The 19066-nt window shown below is 38.7% G+C and overlaps 1 protein-coding gene across 14 annotated transcripts in view; it reads left to right on the forward strand.

Annotated features, from left to right (window-relative positions):
* The window catches only part of LOC109063761 (phospholipase D1-like), a 145244-nt gene that overhangs the window by 33535 nt on the left and 92643 nt on the right, over positions 1-19066 (forward strand). The window contains exons 1-2 of one of the 14 annotated variants that reach the window (XM_042731415.1): positions 10793-11070; positions 11204-11283. The exons of the other annotated variants lie outside the window; for them this stretch is intronic. The gene's annotated coding sequence lies outside the window, so the exon portion shown is untranslated. Of the gene's footprint in view, positions 1-10792; positions 11071-11203; positions 11284-19066 lie in introns of those variants that run through there. 14 annotated transcript variants of the gene reach the window in all.

The raw sequence follows: 19066 nt of genomic DNA on the forward strand, positions 1-19066 counted from the left end.
ATTGATCCTTATGTACATTTAATTTTTACTTTTTTTTTTAACCTTGTCATTTTTAATTAAAATACTGTATCTTAAGTCTTCCAATGAAATGGATTTTCTCTGGAGATATTTTGCTCGATGGATAGAATCAAGTCCCCGCTCTACTTTTTTTTTTCTCCTTTGGTAATTTGTTTCACTTGGATGTACGTCACACTGTGGAAAAAAAAATTATGTGCATTTCTGAGATTAAAGTTTAATGTCAGGTAAATAACGATCAACGGCGGTGAACTCAGCCTGCCAGTATTCTGAAAACACTAATTCAAAAGAAAGCTTTGGGATGATTTGCATACGGACATCACGGCACGTCCAACACATCACAAAGCGTGGGCTGAAGATGTGAGGAGAGACCCTCATAACCTTCTCAGTGCCCCAACAGGAAGTAGACTTGTTTTTATTGCACCCCCGTGTCCTTTAATGTGTAAGATGAAAGCATGTGTATCAGTGGTGTTTTTCTTTGCTTTTTATGGCTTGCTAATTCATATTTTGGGAAAAAGAAAAACATAAACGCATTGTTGTAAGAGTGCTTTTGGATCCGCTTTTGGATCCTCCTTATTTATGCACTTCCTGAAATCCCAAAAAAGACAGTCACCAACTGTGCCTTTGGATCAATGATGAGCCTTGTTTTACTCTATTGCGCACATGCTATTATTTTTACAGCATATAATACTTCTGCATGATCACAAAATGCTGCACACAAATTTTTATTCTACAGTAACTGTGAGCTTTCTCTTTGGTAACAGCTTCTGACAAAGACCATATGTAGAGCTGGCTTTAACATTTTCAGCCTGTCATCTATATCTCACAAACGTGTCTTTAGCATTTGGATTGCTGTTGCTGCTGTGTGACTATTTATCTTGACTCCTTTGCCTCAGTCTTCCTCTTTGTTGCAGCATACAGGAGCAGCAAGTCCATGGACTGCTAATGAGACTAGATCTACGGTTTGTGGTGTGCCGAGCCTAGCTTCTTTAATACTGTATCAAAGGCCCAATCAAAGGGATAATTTCCTCCAGCAGCCTGCCTCTGAGCATCACTGTGAGCCGTTCTGCTTTCTACAGTCTTTTTCTGGCCTTGTGAAAAATGCAAGAAATTATGTGCTTTTTTATGGCTTTTTAAGTAATATGGAGCCCAGCTCTGTTGTTCTCATGGGCATTTTCTTCGGGTGCAATGGATGTATACACCAACTAATGAATGAAATGTCAAGTGAGTATGGACTTTTGCAGTATGGTGTGATTGCAGTGTTGCCTTTACACTTGGTTGAGTCTATTTGATGGACAGATGAGAGACAACAACTCCTCCTTAGGACTGAGGCCAGTTTTTGCAGATCAGAAGTGATTCCTTTAATTTTTAGCCATTTAATCTGACCCTTGTTGCCAGTAGTACAATTCTTACTGTAATGGTTGTGTGCTCATGGCCATTTTCTTAAAAAGACATGGACATTCCCGCCACATGCTTCATGGAAAACATGGCAGACATTTAATAGGACAAGAAGATTTGATTTCGTCTTGCAGTGAGAGAGAGGCAGTGTGTTCTATATTATACAGTACAGAAAAACTTTGATGCTTCTGTGTTTAAGTTGTGAGTATGGATCACCCAAAAATACTGTCATCATTTACTCACTCTCAACCTCAGGGATGATGTAGATATAGTTGTCTAAAAAAAGTCCAGTGACATCATGTCTTGCCCTAACTTGTTTCAATATGAAATGTACATGTAGCTATTTATTTATTTATTTATTTTTTACATTTTTAAAAGGTAGCTAATCATACATCTGCAGTGTGTATCTGCAGTTTTATAGCCAAGAAACAGCTGACTGACACTTTAAGCTTGTATGTTTATTGCTTTATGATAGCTGTAATTTGATCTGAGTTTTCTAAGTAATTATGTTTCATCGTTTCCTCTTCCTGCCTTAATCATACGATGAAGCAGTAGATTGTTGTTTACTAACTACTTCTTACTAAGAAGCCAAGGGTTGTGCAAATGAAGTATATCTAGTGTTGGTTCCTTGTAGAAGTAGGCCTAAATGTACATTGGTTTGTCTGGTTTGTCTGAAGGGTTGTTGTGGAATCCCAGAGATAATATGGCTAAGCTGTTAATGGAGACCTTGTAGTATTTGAACATATAACGCTCAGAATTATTTGAACACAAACTTTGGTGAGGTGTTTAAAAAAAACTCTCCAGGGATTTTCTAAACCAAGGTAATCCTGAGATTTAACTGCTGAAGTAACATAGTTCTGTTTTTAACAAAGCATGCAATGACATTCAGACATGGTGAGGCATCAAAACATATGGTGTTATGATTGAAATCAGCTCTAATCAAATGATATTTTTGTGTCACGTTGAAATAAAACTGAAGCATAACTGAAAGAAAATGAGCTGTGGAGGAATTCTTAGTACTGATAAATGCAAGTCAAAGATGAGATATCTGGCACCATATATGGAGTCTCGGATGCTCAGTGTCTTTGGCACAAAACAATTATATCACTGTCGGTTTGTGGTCCAAATTCCTGGTGTGAAGGGCTGGTGGAAATTAGGACGAAATGGCTGGAACAGGTTCTAACTAACAAATTGAATATGATTTAGCCAATTAACAACAAATGGAAATGACTTGCATTCATTAGCCTGAATGAAAATCATCTCTCTTACTGTTCGGTTTTAAAAAGCAAGAAAACAGGAAAATATAGCACCACTTTAGCAGGACATGAAAGTTCATAGAGTAAAAAGCTATGAAGAAAATAATCCACGTCTTGGACAAATTATAGGCTCTTCACAAGTGCTTTTATCATTCTTGTCAATTGCTATCTGTTGCCCTCACAGCTATGTGATTATGGTGACATTTTCTATATCCACTCATTTCAAGTATTATTATTATTATTATGTGGCAAATTTCTCTCGCATGCTTTTAAATAATTTCCTGGTTGCATTCAGTGTTCAACCTTAATCATTGGTATCCATTTCAGGTCATCTGGAATGAATAATCTCTCTCTAACGGCGTTCAGTAAACAGAGCAGATGAGTGGAGATGTTGTCCTTTAACTGCTAAGATAATGAAGTACTGTGGGATCTGACTTCCGGGCCGGCCAGGGCAGGTTGGAGTAAGTTCGGCCCAGCGCAGGGAGCTGCAGTGTGGGGCAGGGCGCCATGGCAGGTGCCTGTGTCAGCAGTACTGCCGGCCAAGGGGAGAGGTCAATCTCACACCTCCAGCAGGTGGGACACAGGCTTGCATTAATGATGCTTACAGTGAGATAGCTGCAGTGTCAGGGGGAGAGGAAAGCATCGAGCCAGGTGTCTCCTCCAGCTCGGAGATTTACACAGGAACACAGGCTTCTAAATTAGGAATTCATGCTTGATGAAGTTGTTGGGTTGAGTGGAGAACTGCCTTTGTGGTCAGTGCTTTTTTAGCTAAAGATTCGGTTAAAACCACATAACATTTCTTTACATAAAGCTGAAAGACTTGCATTTATATAATTAAAAACATTACGCAAATTGCTTTTTTTATTTGATTTAGGCACGTGTGGGCGTGCTGTGTTTGTGTCTGCTGATGTTTATTATGACATCTGCTTTGAACATTACAATGCTTTAATTAATTCTACAATAAGTAAATCCACTTCACCAGCGAATTCCTCTTCAATAGTGATGCTGGAAAAATGGAACTTCAAAGACAAAATTATTACTATGGCTGCACACTTGTTTCTCTGATGTGTAATGTCTATAAGAATCTGCAATTTATTGGTTGTTGGTCAGAATTTTAAAGTTGGCTCGAACTGGAAATTCCAAAGCCTCATTCAGACTGTCAGCCCAAATCCAAGTTTGTGGATATCTGGATGGAATCTGATTTGAATAACTGACTGTCCACACAGCATATTGCAACTGTTCATATCCGATTTATGTGTTCATTCGGGCTCTTTTATTTTTACGGAATGTGCATTGGTTTCTATGGTAATGCTGTTGCGTTGTTATGCCTATGCCAAAAACAACAGTAACAACAATACAGTTTGCAATACAGATGTTGTCTTTCAACATGACATCATGTTGCTGTTGCAGCTGCGCTGTATTATTATCAGGTCCTTCTAAAAAAATTAGCATATTGTGATAAAAGTTCATTATTTTCCATAATGTAATGATAAAATTAAACTTTCATATATTTTAGATTCATTGCACACCAACTGAAATATTTCAGGTCTTTTATTGTTTTAATACTGATGATTTTGGCATACAGCTCATGAAAACCCAAAATTCCTATCTCAAAAAAACTCAGCATATCATGAAAAGGTTCTCTAAACGAGCTATTAACCTAATCATCTGAATCAACTAATTAACTCTAAACACCTGCAAAAGATTCCTGAGGCTTTTAAAAAACTCCCAGCCTGGTTCATTACTCAAAACCGCAATCATGGGTAAGACTGCCGACCTGACTGCTGTCCAGAAGGCCATCATTGACACCCTCAAGCGAGAGGGTAAGACACAGAAAGAAATTTCTGAACGAATAGGCTGTTCCCAGAGTGCTGTATCAAGGCACCTCAGTGGGAAGTCTGTGGGAAGGAAAAAGTGTGGCAAAATGCTGGAAAACGAGAAGAGGTGACCGGACCCTGACGAAGATTGTGGAGAAGGACCGATTCCAGACCTTGGGGCTGGAGTAGAAGCAGTGGACTGAGTCTGGAGTAGAAACATCTAGAGCCACCGTGCACAGGCGTGTGCAGGAAATGGGCTAAAGGTGCCGCTTTCCCCACAGAGAAGCAGCACTGGACTGTTGCTCAGTGGTCCAAAGTCCAACTTTTTTCGGATGAAAGCAATTTTGCATGTCATTCGGAAATCAAGGTGCCAGAGTCTGAAGGAAGACTGGGGAGAAGGAAATGCCAAAATGCCTGAAGTCCAGTGTCAAGTACCCACAGTCAGTGATGATGGTCTGGGGTGCCATGTCAGCTGCTGGTGTTGGTCCACTGAGTTTTATCAAGGGCAGGGTCAATGCAGCTAGCTATCAAGAGATTTTGGAGCACTTCATGCTTCCATCTGTTGAACAGCTTTATGGAGATGAAGATTTCGTTTTTCAGCACGACCTGGCACCTGCTCACAGTGCCAAAACCACTGGTAAATGGTTTACTGACCATGGCATACTGTGTGCTCAATTGGCCTGCCAACTCTCCTGACCTGAACCCCATAGAGATCTGTGGGATATTGTGAAGAGAAGTTGTGAGAGACGTTGAGAGACGCAAGACCAACTTTGGATGAGCTTAAGGCCGCTATCGAAGCATCCTGGGCCCCCATAACACCTCAGCAGTGCCACAGGCTGATTGCCTCCATGCCACGCCGCATTGAAGCAGTCATTTCTGCAAAAGGATCCCCCAAGTATTGAGTGCATAACTGAACATAATTATTTGAAGGTTGACTTTTTTTGTATAAAAACACTTTTCTTTTATTGGTCGGATGAAATATGCTAATTTTTTGAGATAGGAATTTTGGGTTTTCATGAGCTGTATGCCAAAATCATCAGTATTAAAACAATAAAAGACCTGAAATATTTCAGTTGGTGTGCAATGAATCTAAAATATATGAAAGTAAAATTTTTATCATTACATTATGGAAAATAATGAACTTTTATCACAATATGCAAATTCTTATACTAGCATTATTATTATATTTCGTCTTGTGAGGCAGCGGCAGAAAGCTGGAATGTGTCGCTTTATTTCGTGTTGCCGTCTCCGCTACTTTCAAAACTCAAAGCGGTGCGTATACTAGCAGTAAAAAAAAGCAACTACACAACCTTACCTCCACCATGTAAAAAGCAAAAAAATCGTCTCACCAAAAAAAATTTCACACATGTTTACGTTTTACATACACGTCATCACGTGAAAAAGGCGTAAAAAGTTAACGCTAAATCCGATCTGACCAGTCAAACTGAAACAGAATTCGAGGAATGCGATTTGAATAGGATTCCAAACCACATATGAATGTAGCTCGAAACGTATTTGCGAAAATCGGATTTCATGTAGGTCAGACTATCTAAATATGATCGGATTTGCACAAAAATCGGAATTGGGCTGACAATCTGAACGAGGATCAAATGAAATTATGGTGGAAATTCTAGATCCATCATATTAGTTTTATTGTGATTAATGTAGGCTATGCATATTTTGAAATTGTGATATTTTTTGTAACTTGTGATAAATTGACCTTCCAGTGAAATGACAAGGACTTCTCTCTTGATATATATACTGAAAAACCCAAAACCTAAAACAACTCAATTTCCTCAATTCCTTAAAAACCTTTCAACCTGTGTTGTAAGTGTGTGTAGTGTTTAAATGTAAATGTGGCCAATGCATTTACATAACGGGGTCCAGATGTTCAATTATACGATTTGGTAAAAAAAAAAAAAATAGTTGTAATGCTTAGTCTTTTTATTTTTTGTAGGCTTCTGAGTTTAAAAGCTTTATGTAAACAGTGCTGTATTACTGTGTAATACTATAACGTTATATTTCAAATCTATAGTTACAGTAGATAAAGTTCTGCCTCATTCTGCACTCTTGAATCATGAGCCCCTCACCTCATCTTCCTCCATACCTCTTTGTCCTTCTACTCTCGTCTGTGTGGTAATGGATGAATGAAAGGAGGAAGGATCTATTCTGGACATTTCACGCCCCCGTCAGTTCTTTACCACAGATGATCAGCTGCTGCGTGTGTGTGCTATAGCAGAGTGTAATATAAACAGAGATAATGTGAGCGTGTCTTGATGCCACAGTGAGTGCACATTTGTATCAGTAATTTGCAATGAGTGTATATAGGAGAGTAGCTTTAATGGGTAGTTCACTCAAAAATGAAAATTCTGTTATTTACTCAACCTCTTGTTGTTCAGACCTGTATGATTGTTTACTTTTGTGGAAGACAGATATTTGGAAGAATGTTGGTAACCAAACAGTTTTGACATTTCTCAAAATATCTTTGTTCCACAGAAAAAAGAAAGTCATGAGTGAATGATGACAAAATTTAAATTTTTTTTGCTGAGCTATATTTTTTTATTTTATCTTCTGTAAGTGAAAGTGGAGAACAGTACTTGAACAGATCCATAATAGTTAGCTAATGAACCTGGTTTTCTCATGGGAGCAGGATGGGGTCTGTTTAAATTTTTTAAATATGAAATATTATCCCCAGCCATCACAGTAACAGTAATGTACTTCACAGTATTTCTTTAAAATCAACATTTTTGCCTTTTCTCTCCTTGCAGTGGCCTGACTCATTTTTCTCTTCTTCGATGCCTCCAATGGCGGCATCTGGTCTGAAATGTCCTTAAGGAAGAACTCCTCCTGGCCTTCCATTTTATCTGAGATCAGGAGTATTTGCTGGCCCCATTTGATCTTTTCAGTACGCTCGGGTTTAATGTCTGGCCAGTGTTTTTCGAGCAGCAGGTAGTCACAGGGAAGCTGGTCTAGGGTCATCACTCTTTTGTGTCACTGTAATTCACACACAGATGGAGACCTTTGAACTCTGACAGAGGTCATTTTGAAATTATTACTTTATAAATTTCTGTTTTGGTTGGGTGTTTTGAAGAAAGGAATGATCTTTGGACAGATTTTAGAGAAAAATAAAACCCTGTAAGGGTTTTCTCTGTGAAGGATTTGTTTTCCTAAGCAAGACCATTTTTTAAATTAGTTTTAAATAGCCCTTTTACATGTTAAAATGTTTTGATACTGGACATTTTGAAGTTAAGGGGGGCTTTCATGAATGTGGTTTTATACAAAATGTCATTTGTTGTTTGCAAAGCATTGTTTTTTGGGGGGGCGGGTAGACATTTTGGCAAGAGTCCAATTAGTTCTAGACAGGTTTGATCTGCCTTTTATGGTTTTTTTACATGCTGTATTAGAGTATTGACGGGGTGCCTCTGACAGTCTGTGGAAAGGCTACACAAACAAAAGCATCTTAACATATGAGAGATGAGATGAACAAGCAAGTCGTAATGTTTCAGCACAACAAAGAACTGTCTATGCATGTACTTGATTCCTTTTTCTCATACCGTAGATGTATTAAATAGATTTTTTTGATTTTAGTTGTTGTTATTTTTTAACAATATAAAAGAAATGAAATATAATTGTTTATTGATTCAATGATTTTAGTTCTATTTTAGTCTCTAAGAAAGTATCACTGTTTTGGTCAATCTATTAGCTCGTTAGTGTTCTTTCACATCAAAGACAAGCAAAAGTTTAACCTCACTGTGCTGATTGCATCATGTGACAGACGGAATACCTTGTAATTGGCCAGTGGAAGGCTAAAAAGTTTTTTTTTTTGTCAATGGTAAATCAGTTTGAGCAGAAGGCACAAAGCAGTAGACTACATAGCAGTCTTTCGAACAGAATTGTGTTAATGACAGATTCATTCGAATAAAACTCAGTTTGTACATGATTGGTGACACATTCTATGCTAGCAGTTTGTATAGGCTGTACCCACCATGTACCTGACCTCTTTTTCATATTTCTTTTTTCCTACAGGGTGGTCCCTTCTTCGCTTAGTAATGACCGAGTATCTAGTTCGGGGTGGGCATTAGGCTAACTTCATACCTCATTTGATGTGAGGTCTGTTGATGTGATCAATTGCTTGAGTGAAGTCGCCAGAGTCTTTCATCAGGCGTCTGCTCACAGAAGGAGGTATGGACAGAGCTGGAGGCTCAAACCTATCTGCTTTCATGATGTTTGTCTCTCAACTGACTTCAGAACAGTGTTTAGCTTCACACACAGTAGATGGACGGCTCTCTAGATCATTTACAGCACGGCAGTATTTCCAAAAACTGTCCATGCGTGTCAGCCGTAACTCGCTGTGTTACCTTTTGGCTTGCGGCTGCAGGTATCAAGGACTTGTGTGGTTTTGTTAACTCGATGTGGTGAAGTTGGCTTTAGTAGACATAATTTAGCAGACACCATGGCTGTCTCCAACACCACAGATTTGTGAAAGTATTGGCAGTAGTTAGAACTGATGTAAGTGTAATACTTGTAGCATGTGTTACCCAATTAGATATCTGACATCCGCCTGTATTTCCGATCCAGAATCTATTTCTTTTTGTTGGAGGGTGGCTCCACCTGGCCATAGATGAGATTGGAAAGGTTTAACAGCTTGGGGGGACATTTGATCTTGTCTGTTGTTATTGTCTAGTCATGTTGCCCCAATGCTCAGCTGAGATTCTGGCTTAAGCCTGGCTTTGCCTTTAAATATTTACTCTAAGTGGTTGACAGTGCCCCTTTCCCAGTAGAATCCCTGTGTGACGTGCATCACTTGGCCACATTTTATCATACCTGCAGGTGTTGTGCACTTACTTACCCAGCCACTGTACTTTTCAATTGCATGTGCATTTGATTTATCTGTCTGGCATCTTACAGTGTTGTTTAGACACATTCACAAAACACAAAGGGATTCTAAATTCTGATTTAATGAGCGATTTGCAGTAGCATTTTTTTCCATAGACATAATAACAATAATAATAAATAATTATTATAGACAGAGACCTGCACAGATTGAATGTAGAATGAGTTGTACACCTCCACACATTCATATCGACTGCTACATTTACATGGGAAGCTCTCAGCGTGTTTGTGCAAACAGGGCAGGAAGTGTTTGTTATAGTGGACACGTGGGGTAAATATAAGTGTCCCTTTGATTCCTGTGGTTTCAGTGACACACTCCCTCTCTGCGCTGGGCATTGTTCACCCACACTTCTCTCCAGGAGTCAGCAGTGTTTCCTGCTGAGGGTCTATACACCAGCATCTGAAGGGGTGTGTTTCAGCACAGCAAGGCTTTCTTCTCTCCTTTCTCCTCCAATCTAGTCTCTTCATCGTCACATCAGATTGTTTGTCTAATTGTGTGATTGTTCGTCAAGGCTTGAAGTGGGGGCCGGCTCTGCATTTGTGGGCAAAAATAGAGAATTTTGCTAAAAATAGTTGGATTTTTGTTCTTTATATTATATTATATTATATTATATTATATTATATTATATTATATTATATTATATTATATTATATTATATTATATTATATTATATTATATTATGCACGAGCCAAAAGATCGACAAATTGGTATGCAATTTTTATTCATTTCATGCATTTATTATAAAAAGCAACAATGACCTAATTTTGAGGTTCCACATCCAGATGTAAATGAGGTGGTGGTAACCAACTTATTGCGTTCCAGCGATCGGCCACACTTAGACCTGTGGAATGACACATCTTATCAGTGGCCCTCCAGGAACCGAAATACATTTTAGAAAGTGTGATTTCCTTCCTTTTCTTCTCCGTCTGACTTTAATTTTCTCTTCTTCCTTTGCTCCTCTGGGTCAGCAGCTGTCAGGTATTGAGAGGAGAAGGGGGGGCTGCCCGCTGTTGCGCCGCCGTTCGCCACGACACACGCCCACCTCCGAGTCACATCTGGTGCGGGAGCGAGCGCTCCGATAAGTGAACCGAAGCCGATGGTGCGCCACACAGATGTTGCCCCCGCTACTTTCCCCTCTAAGTCTTCCAAATCTCCTTGAGATAGTCGAACACACTTCGGCCTCCCCCTGATAAAAGTTTGCCGAGCGAGAGTCTTCGTTCTCCATGAGGGTGGTCCAGCCCGTACATTCACCACACCGGTGGGCAGGAAGCCCATGGCATGCTGTACCTGCGCCTCATCCTCCTCTGCCCCCTCTACAATCTCATTAACTGTGTCTATTACATTCGAGGCCGCCCGAGGACTTCCAAAATCCTCCTGAATCTCCAGCGGTGGCTGCAAGGCCGTATCTTGTAGATGCACGTCTCTGCAGCCTGGCGGCTGGGGCAGCAGGGTGAAATTGAATTAGTCGTTGTGAACCTGTGGCCTTGAGAAGATAGATGTGTCAGAATCAAAAAGAGAGGGCTGAACCGGAAAGTTCTGAACTCTTTTTTTTATTCTTAGGCACTGAGGGCTGTCTTTAACTAAGCAACTAATGATGACCAGCCCTGAAAACTACAGACAGGGGATCTTCTCTCTGTCCAAAGCAGGGTGAGCTCGGGTCATGCTGCGTTCCTCTGAAGAGGAAGCACAGGTCAGGAGATCAAAGAGGCTTTTTTTCTGATCTTCTCCAGTGGTGTCAACTTCAGTGACAAAGCCACGTGTGTTTGATTGACTAAGTATGGATTTGTTAAAGCATGCACCTTTTGTTTTTTTGGCTTTCTCAGGCTCAGTGTTGGTAGCTCAAGGCTCACTTGGTGTGGGGAAGGAAGCAGTGCCCTTCTGTCTTTCCTGTAGCTACTTTTCTGTAAGTGTTCCCACTTACTCTTTCTATAACTCACACTGATGTAATTGCGCTATTGTCTAAAAGTAACAGCTCTTCAAGTTGTTTTAACAAGTTCAATTAATTGGAGGCCACAAGGGGTGTAATCTTCAATAAATCTTTTGAGAATACCTCTACTTGTGGAAAAAATACATAGGGCAGGGGTTTTCAAACTGGGATGCTGAAACACCCAAGTGCTGCAAAGGGGGTAATAATAATAGGAATATCTAAACAGGTTTATACTGTATTTAGTAAAGGGGATCATAATATTTGTGGATTAATGGCATCTGATTTTTTTATTGCATCTTTTTATCAACATTTCAACCACTTATAACATAAACATAACCAAACCAACCAACAGACAATAACTAATAACCTTGTGCCATCCTTTCAAAGATGGGGGTTTTTCTCTGATCCAAGTTAACCATATATTTTTTCTGGCAGCATCAGAAATTTTAGAAAACCCCTGATCTAGGCATTTAATTAATTCATTACTCATAGTCAAAGCTCGAGACTTTGTACTAAATCAGTGGCCAGACGCTAACGAAACAGAAATATTCTCAACATGAATGCATCTGAACATGCAGGTCTCAAGGTACCAAAGGCATAATGCTCATTCTCTGCTTTGGGTGTGTTAGAGTTTTATGAGCTGTTTTTTTTTTTTTTTTTTTTTGTGCAGTTCTGTATGAAGCTCTCTGTTACTATTTGATATGCTTCTGCTTTCTGTTGAGTAGGGTGGGCTGCACTTCAGGACCCTGTGGCAAATGCCACCTCCAGTGGCTTCCTCTCAGTGCCTGCCAGCACAGCATCAGGGGCCTCTGATGTCATAGCAAAGGGCCACTGGGGGTCACCTGGGTGACCAGGTCCTAAGCCGCAGCAGCGTGTAGGGAAGCAGAGTGAGTGTGCTTCCTGCAGGAAATGGCCCTGAGTGATTGATGATGGCTGCATTGTTGCATTGTTGCCAACATTTTGTTGAACTTTCCCTATTTATGCTCGAATCCATTGGATCTGACCTCATTCTCCCCCACTCCCGAAAAGACAGCGCAATAAAGCTTTGGATCTGTTCTAGGGTCAGCTCAGACATACAGCCTGGCACAGGCGTCATATCCTCTGGCTGTGTTATAGGTGCTTCAGAGAGCGTTCCTCAGGTGTGGCGGTGACAGGGTTTCTCTCGTGGGGGCACTAACACAGTGTTGATTCAGTGCCGAGCGATTGCCTCCAGCTCTTCCTGTGTGGTGTTTGTCTTTGCGGGCTGGCTGATTTTCCACTCTTTTGTTTATGTCGATCTCTCACTTTCATCCTCTTTGGTGGGGTCAGAGGTCTTTTTAGGAGAATGATCTACATTTGATAGAGTTGTCTCTCCACTCTCTGCCTTTTACTTTGAATGTGTGTGTTTCTCACTTACATAACCAAGAGTGGACATATATGCATTGGAGAATAATAGTTTTTTACCCACACTTAAGGTATTTTATATTTTTTTATCACTTACTTCTCTTATGTGCCAATGACGTTGAGGAAAATTACATTTTAAAGACTTTTGGAAAAATATTTTGAAATTGCTGATAGTATTTTATGCCCTTGTTTCACAGACAGGGCTTAGACTAAGCCAGGATTAGGTCCTAGTTCAATTAGGACATTTAAGTAATTTTCCATAAACATGAAAACAAATTACTGGTGTGCATCTTGTGCCAAAACAAAGGCTCAAGGCTCATATATTTTAAGATCAGTCAGTGCAAGTTTCTTTCAGTTGACACAGCTCAAACTTACATTTGGGACTAGGCTAAAGCCTTGTCTGTGAAACCGGGGGTATGTGTCTTAAAACACTTTTTCTGAAAAAAAAAAAAAAAACCCTTTTCAACTTTTTGTAAAAATTAGAAGTTGATTGGACAGGATGTACAATATAAATGTTCCCAAGTTGTCCTTTTTTATATATAAATATGTATATATTCCTTGATATTTTATATGCAGTAGCTTCAGTAGCCAAATCCTGAAACATAAAAGTGGGAAATATTGGAACCTAACTGGATGAGTGTTCATGATATTTACTGAGTGTTAATCATATTTTCCAATATCCCAAAAACCCTATCAGTACATGGTCTTAAATCAACATTTTTATAGGGATTGGGCACATTTGTTTTTCTCTGACGTACTTCCCTGATTGAAAAATTTGCCCAGACCTCAATGGGTCAATGTGAATTTTATCTCATCTCACACACTTGCCTTAAAATATTGTATTTATATTTTTGTATTTTTAAAATATGTATATATATATTTTATTTAGATGTTTTTAGAATAATATTTATAATATAAAGTACCTGAGCTGTCATATTTGTCTGAGGGTTTGTTTTTGAGTTTCAGATACTATTGACTCAGGAAACTCGACTTTGTCTGAATTTAAAGTTTCAAAAAACACAGAAATGGTTGTCCAAGAGAGGTGATAATCCCTGTTACCTTGGCTTAATGTTTGTGCTGTCCCTCAACATTTACACCTTTCCAGCTCGCTCTCTTCCCTCCCCCGCCATCTCACTGAACAGGCTTCTTATTATGGACACTCAGTTCGTACCTGCACATCAGAGCACAGGCCCTCTGCCCCTCTCCAACCCACCTTGGGTCAGCCAGAACCAGGGGCCAGTGCTGCCCTTTGGTGAGTCTGGAGATTTATTCTAATAAGAACTGCGCTTTTGACAGGTTAAAAGCTGACCTCTGCCGCCCGCCAGATATCACAGTGTCAGCGTCCTTGTGTTCCCTGTCCGGTTTTATCAGCTGGGCAGGGAAATGTAAATTAAAAGAAGCATAAAAATAGATGATGGGACATGTACCTTCTCTCCTTTTTTTTCTCACTTCTTTTTTTTTTAATGTCCAGTCACCCTCTGTGCTTGTGTGCAGGTACTGTAGCATCAAATTGAAGAGGCAGCTTGTAATGTTACATTTAGCAAAGTGTTAGCTTTCATTTGGCCCATCAGGTTTGGTTTTGATGCTAGCACAGACATTATGCAAGAAGGATTGAACTGTGCATGTTTTTCTCACTGGAAACAAATTATAGATGTTCCTCTCTTTTGATGATAAAGATGACTGTTTGGCATTGTGGATCCAGCTGCTGCTGTTTTAATTATTGGATAAGCCTCTGAATTAATGTGCATTGTTAGACCTGTGTTATATGGGTTTTCCCAACAATGCCTCTGAACGCTTGTGCACTTCACCAGTATTATTGTTATCTGTATTCTGTAGTTGCAGGTTATTCGGCAGCTGATAATATTCATTCCACGCCACCCTCTGTTGTCTGATGCCCCCGTTGCTCCTATTCTCAACTACCTGACAAAAACTGACATGATCGAAATGTTGTTTGTCTATCATTAAATATAGGTTTAGAGCGTTGCCTTTTGTTCTTTATTTTTTTATTTTGATTTTCTTGAATACCTGTTTTCTGCCTTGGCAAATGTATTCTGATTACTCGACTTCAGTTCCACTTCTTGATCAGAAAACACCTTGATAGTCTCTGAAACCAGGAAAAAGTCCTGGAATCAAATGATGGTCAGTTCCGTTAAAGTTTCTTGCATATGCATTCTCCCGCAACCAATGCAGTCCGAGTCCCAAACAAATTACTCTTTTGAACTTGTTCTTTTTAAGGACTCAAAAACATTGAACACATGCTGACAGAATTAAAGAGCAGTATTTACTTTATAATTCTGAATATCATGGAATTTGGAAAATTTGGATAAATTAATCAAAAGTAGGGAAGTACACTTAATATATGGTCTGTAAGTAGTATACTGTAAAAAGACTGTTTAAATTTAAAGTCTGCATGCTCTGCATCTGTCTGTGTGAATGAGTGGAGCAGTTTTGTCTACTTCACTTAAGCAAGTGACTGTCCTGGTGTTTTCATCATCTGCAGTTTCGGACAATATATTTGTATTAAGTCATAAGATTTAGAAATTAGAATCTAGAAAAAAATCTTAAATTCTAAAATTCTATTTAAAAAAACGGGGCAGTATTATTGTTCAAATTGTAATAAATTGTTAAAAAATAAAAGTTTACGAATTCAATTGTTAGACATCCTTTTGGATTATTGTAATTCAATTAAACCATCAGAACAGAAATTTAAACATAAAACAGAATTTAGGAATAAATGGGATTTCATATGGCCTCAGTAATGGGCTTCTTGAGGTGACAAATTATTAAGAGGAATTATAATTCTCATCCCTACATCTTGATAACAATACGATTTTCTATTCTTCTCATCTCCATCCCTCTTTATCTTCCTCTGATTCTGTCTCTTTCACTAACTGGATTAGGCATAACATGGGCTAAATGGTTTGCTGCCTTAATCATGATGAAATTCCAGTTAATCTCTCAGATGATCAGTGTTTTATTCTTCCTGACGTCTGACATTTATAATGATGTTCAAGAGGGCTGAGACAGACAAGATGATTTAAGACTGGTATCATGCCCACAACAAAGTCCAAAACACACATACACTGAGTGATGCTATTTGATTCAGTGTCTGTTCCTGTAGGTTTTCCAGAACACTTCGGATGTTTTCTTAGATGTGCGGCTCAGATGCGGTTGTGCGGGAGGTGGTATTGAGTGCACCGTGTGTTTGGGCGTGTGTTTGTTAGGGTGGGTGGTGGGGTGTTCTTTGTGGTGTCTGATTTTGTTTCTGTATGTTAATAGATTTAAGTGGCACATCTTTGAAGTGCCTACCAGGAGGTCTGTGAGTGGCTATATCATAACAGCTCACAGATGCCTTTGTGTACATGACTGTTATTGGTTTAGCAGAGCAATCAGCCACATCCTTGCAGCATGGAAAGAACATAGCAATATAAGAAAATATGGACATCAACTTCAACTTAATAGATATGACATCCTTACAAATCATTTGTTCTGCATATATTGTATTTGTCATTTAACTTATTCCCATCCATTCGTGTCAACATGACAACATTACAAGTAAAGAATTGATTTTGGACTATGTTTGGTTGTTTCACTCATGAGTAGATGATCAAATGATGACATTGCTTAAGTCCAGTGACTACATTAAGTGAAATTCACTTTCTATACACTGTTATACGTTGCTATTTTATGAAACCTATCCACATTCCAGTGCATGATGAAGCTGGAATAAAACTTTTTTTGTTCGTTTGTTTGTTTAAAAGCAGATGCTCTGTATTGCATGCTCTGATATTCATATAGCCAAATATTTTGGGGGCCATGAAAATGTTGCCTTTTTTATTTTTAAGAGCTGTCGGGGAAAGAGTTTATTTTAACCCTCTGGCTTTGACTGAATGAATTGATCAACACTGCATGGTGATTTTAGGCTGTTTGCCACTCCATTGTGGTGCCCATTTCTATTGGATGGGGTTATGATCGAGATGGGTTTCCATTGGCCGGGCACAGTTCCCACCTCTGCTGTCTCAGCAGTCGTCATGGCTGTGAATCTACTTATTTAGGATTCAGGATGAGCGGAAAAATAGGGAGGACTCTTGCTGCAAATGTCTCCAATTCTGTCATCTTTGTTTTGCTATTGATTACATTTCAGAGTGCCCTCCTGTGGTATGGTGCTCCCTGTGGTGTCTGGGCTGGTAAATACATTTTGGGACAGAGTCGGCATGCATTAATCTGTACTGTGAAGCCTAGACACATGTCATGCTACCTCACTCCTGCCGCTTGACCTTTGCTCGAGAAATTCCTCTACGAAGGTCACCAGGTTGCCATTGCCCACCTGGAGAGATTCTGGTCTCCACTAGGTCCTGGATCCATCCATCACCATGCAGCAAGTGCTGCTGGTCACAGATACTGGGCTAGATACTTGTTCTGATACAAAAGAATTCATAATGTCTTGAATTTCAAGTTCAACTTTTAAAATTGAAGAAAATTGTAGTTGAATATATAATGTCTTGTATTTCAAGTTGTTATACAATATTGTTTAAAAGCTTGGGGTCAGTAAATTATTATTATTATTATTATTATTATTATTATTATTATTATTATTATTAAAGTCTCATGTTTACCAAGGCTGGTTTTATTTGATCAGAAATTCAGTAAAAACTGTAATATTGTGAAATTTTAATTTTAATATATTATGAAATGTAATTTATAGTTGTTATTATAAAGCTGAATTTCTAGCAACCATTACTCCAGTCTTCAGTGTCACGTGGTCTTTCAGAAATCATTCTAATACTGATTTGGTATTCAAGAAACATTTCGTATCATTACACTGTAGAAAACTTTTGTGCTGCTTAATATCTTCGTAGAAACATATTTTTGTTTACTACAAGAAATAACAGTAAAGGTCTTTACTTTTCAATCAATTTAATGCATCCTTGCTAAATAAAGTATTAATTTCTTAAACGTGACAATGGACCACAAAACCAGTCATAAGGGTCAATTTTTCGAAATTGCGCTGTATACATCATCTGAAAGCTGAATAAATAAGTTTTCCATTGATGTATAGTTTGTTATGATAGGACAATATTTGGCCGAGATACAACTAATTGAAAATCTGGAATCTTGTTTTTTTTTACAGATTCCAGATTTTCAAATAGTTTTTATTTTAGATTCCATATATATATATATATATATATATATATATATATAGAGAGAGAGAGAGAGAGAGAGAGAGAGAGAGAGAGAGAGAGAGAGAGAGAGAGAGAGTTGTCCAAATGAAGTTCTTAGCAATGCATATTACTAATCAAGAATTAAGTTTTGATATATTTACAGTAGGAAATTTAGAAAGTATCTTCATTGAATATGATCTTTACTTAATATCCTAATGATTTTGGGCATAAAAGAAATATCAATAATTTTGACCCATGAAATGCATTTTTGGCTATTGCTTCAAATATACCCCAGCGACTTAAGACTGGTTTTGTGCTCCAGGGTCACAAATCATACTGACCCCAAGCTTTTAAATGATAGTGTTAGTGATATTTTAAAAGTAACCCTAACCCTTATATTATAAAATGATCAGTTTATTGAAAACAAAATAATTTTGTAAAATATTTTATATAATGAAATTATTTGATCAGATTTTGAATTTGTTTATGCCTACTAGGTAAATTTGTCATTATTTTATATAGAGTATTTTAATCTAGTTCAAATCCAACTAATGAATCATTCTTCGATCATATACATTCATCCTAGTTGTTTGTCTGTTCTGAAACAACTATAATGCTTATGACATGACAATCAAAAGTATTTCTCTGTCAAGCAGAAGTGCTTGAGAAGTCAGATCAAGATGAAAAGATGGGTAGACCGAGGATGGACAAAAAGGAGCCATACAGAGCTCCCCTGAGGAGCCTGGATGAATAAGCTGAGAAAGAAGCTTAGTGTCAACAGGTGGGATGATTCTTAGCTATTGTGGCTGCCTTTGTCCTTCTGCCTGCACCACAATGGGATGTCCCCTATTGGCCCTTGGATAAATATTGCCAGTTCTGAGGCAGAGGTGCACAGTAGCTGTATTGAGCTTAAGTGGAAATCAATGTTGGTCCATAGAGCCGGTGCTGCCAACTCCTGCCTGTAACACAGGTGTTTACGTTAATGGCGACGCTGGCACAATCATACACCCCTCTAAAGGTCAGACGGGGGAATGTTTACCTTGCAGTGCGGCTCTTTGTGTGGTGCTGTGATTTCAAGCTGCACCTCACAGCTACAGATAATTCTATAAATGAGAAATGGCATTTGGGGGTCACATGAACACAACAGTTTCGAGAAAATTACATATTGCTTTAAGTAATCACTCTACTGAGCTTTTCTGCTCGCCCTGAAACTT

The sequence above is a fragment of the Cyprinus carpio genome, chromosome B9 (genome assembly GCF_018340385.1).
Source record: "Cyprinus carpio isolate SPL01 chromosome B9, ASM1834038v1, whole genome shotgun sequence".
Taxonomy (NCBI): domain Eukaryota; kingdom Metazoa; phylum Chordata; class Actinopteri; order Cypriniformes; family Cyprinidae; genus Cyprinus; species Cyprinus carpio.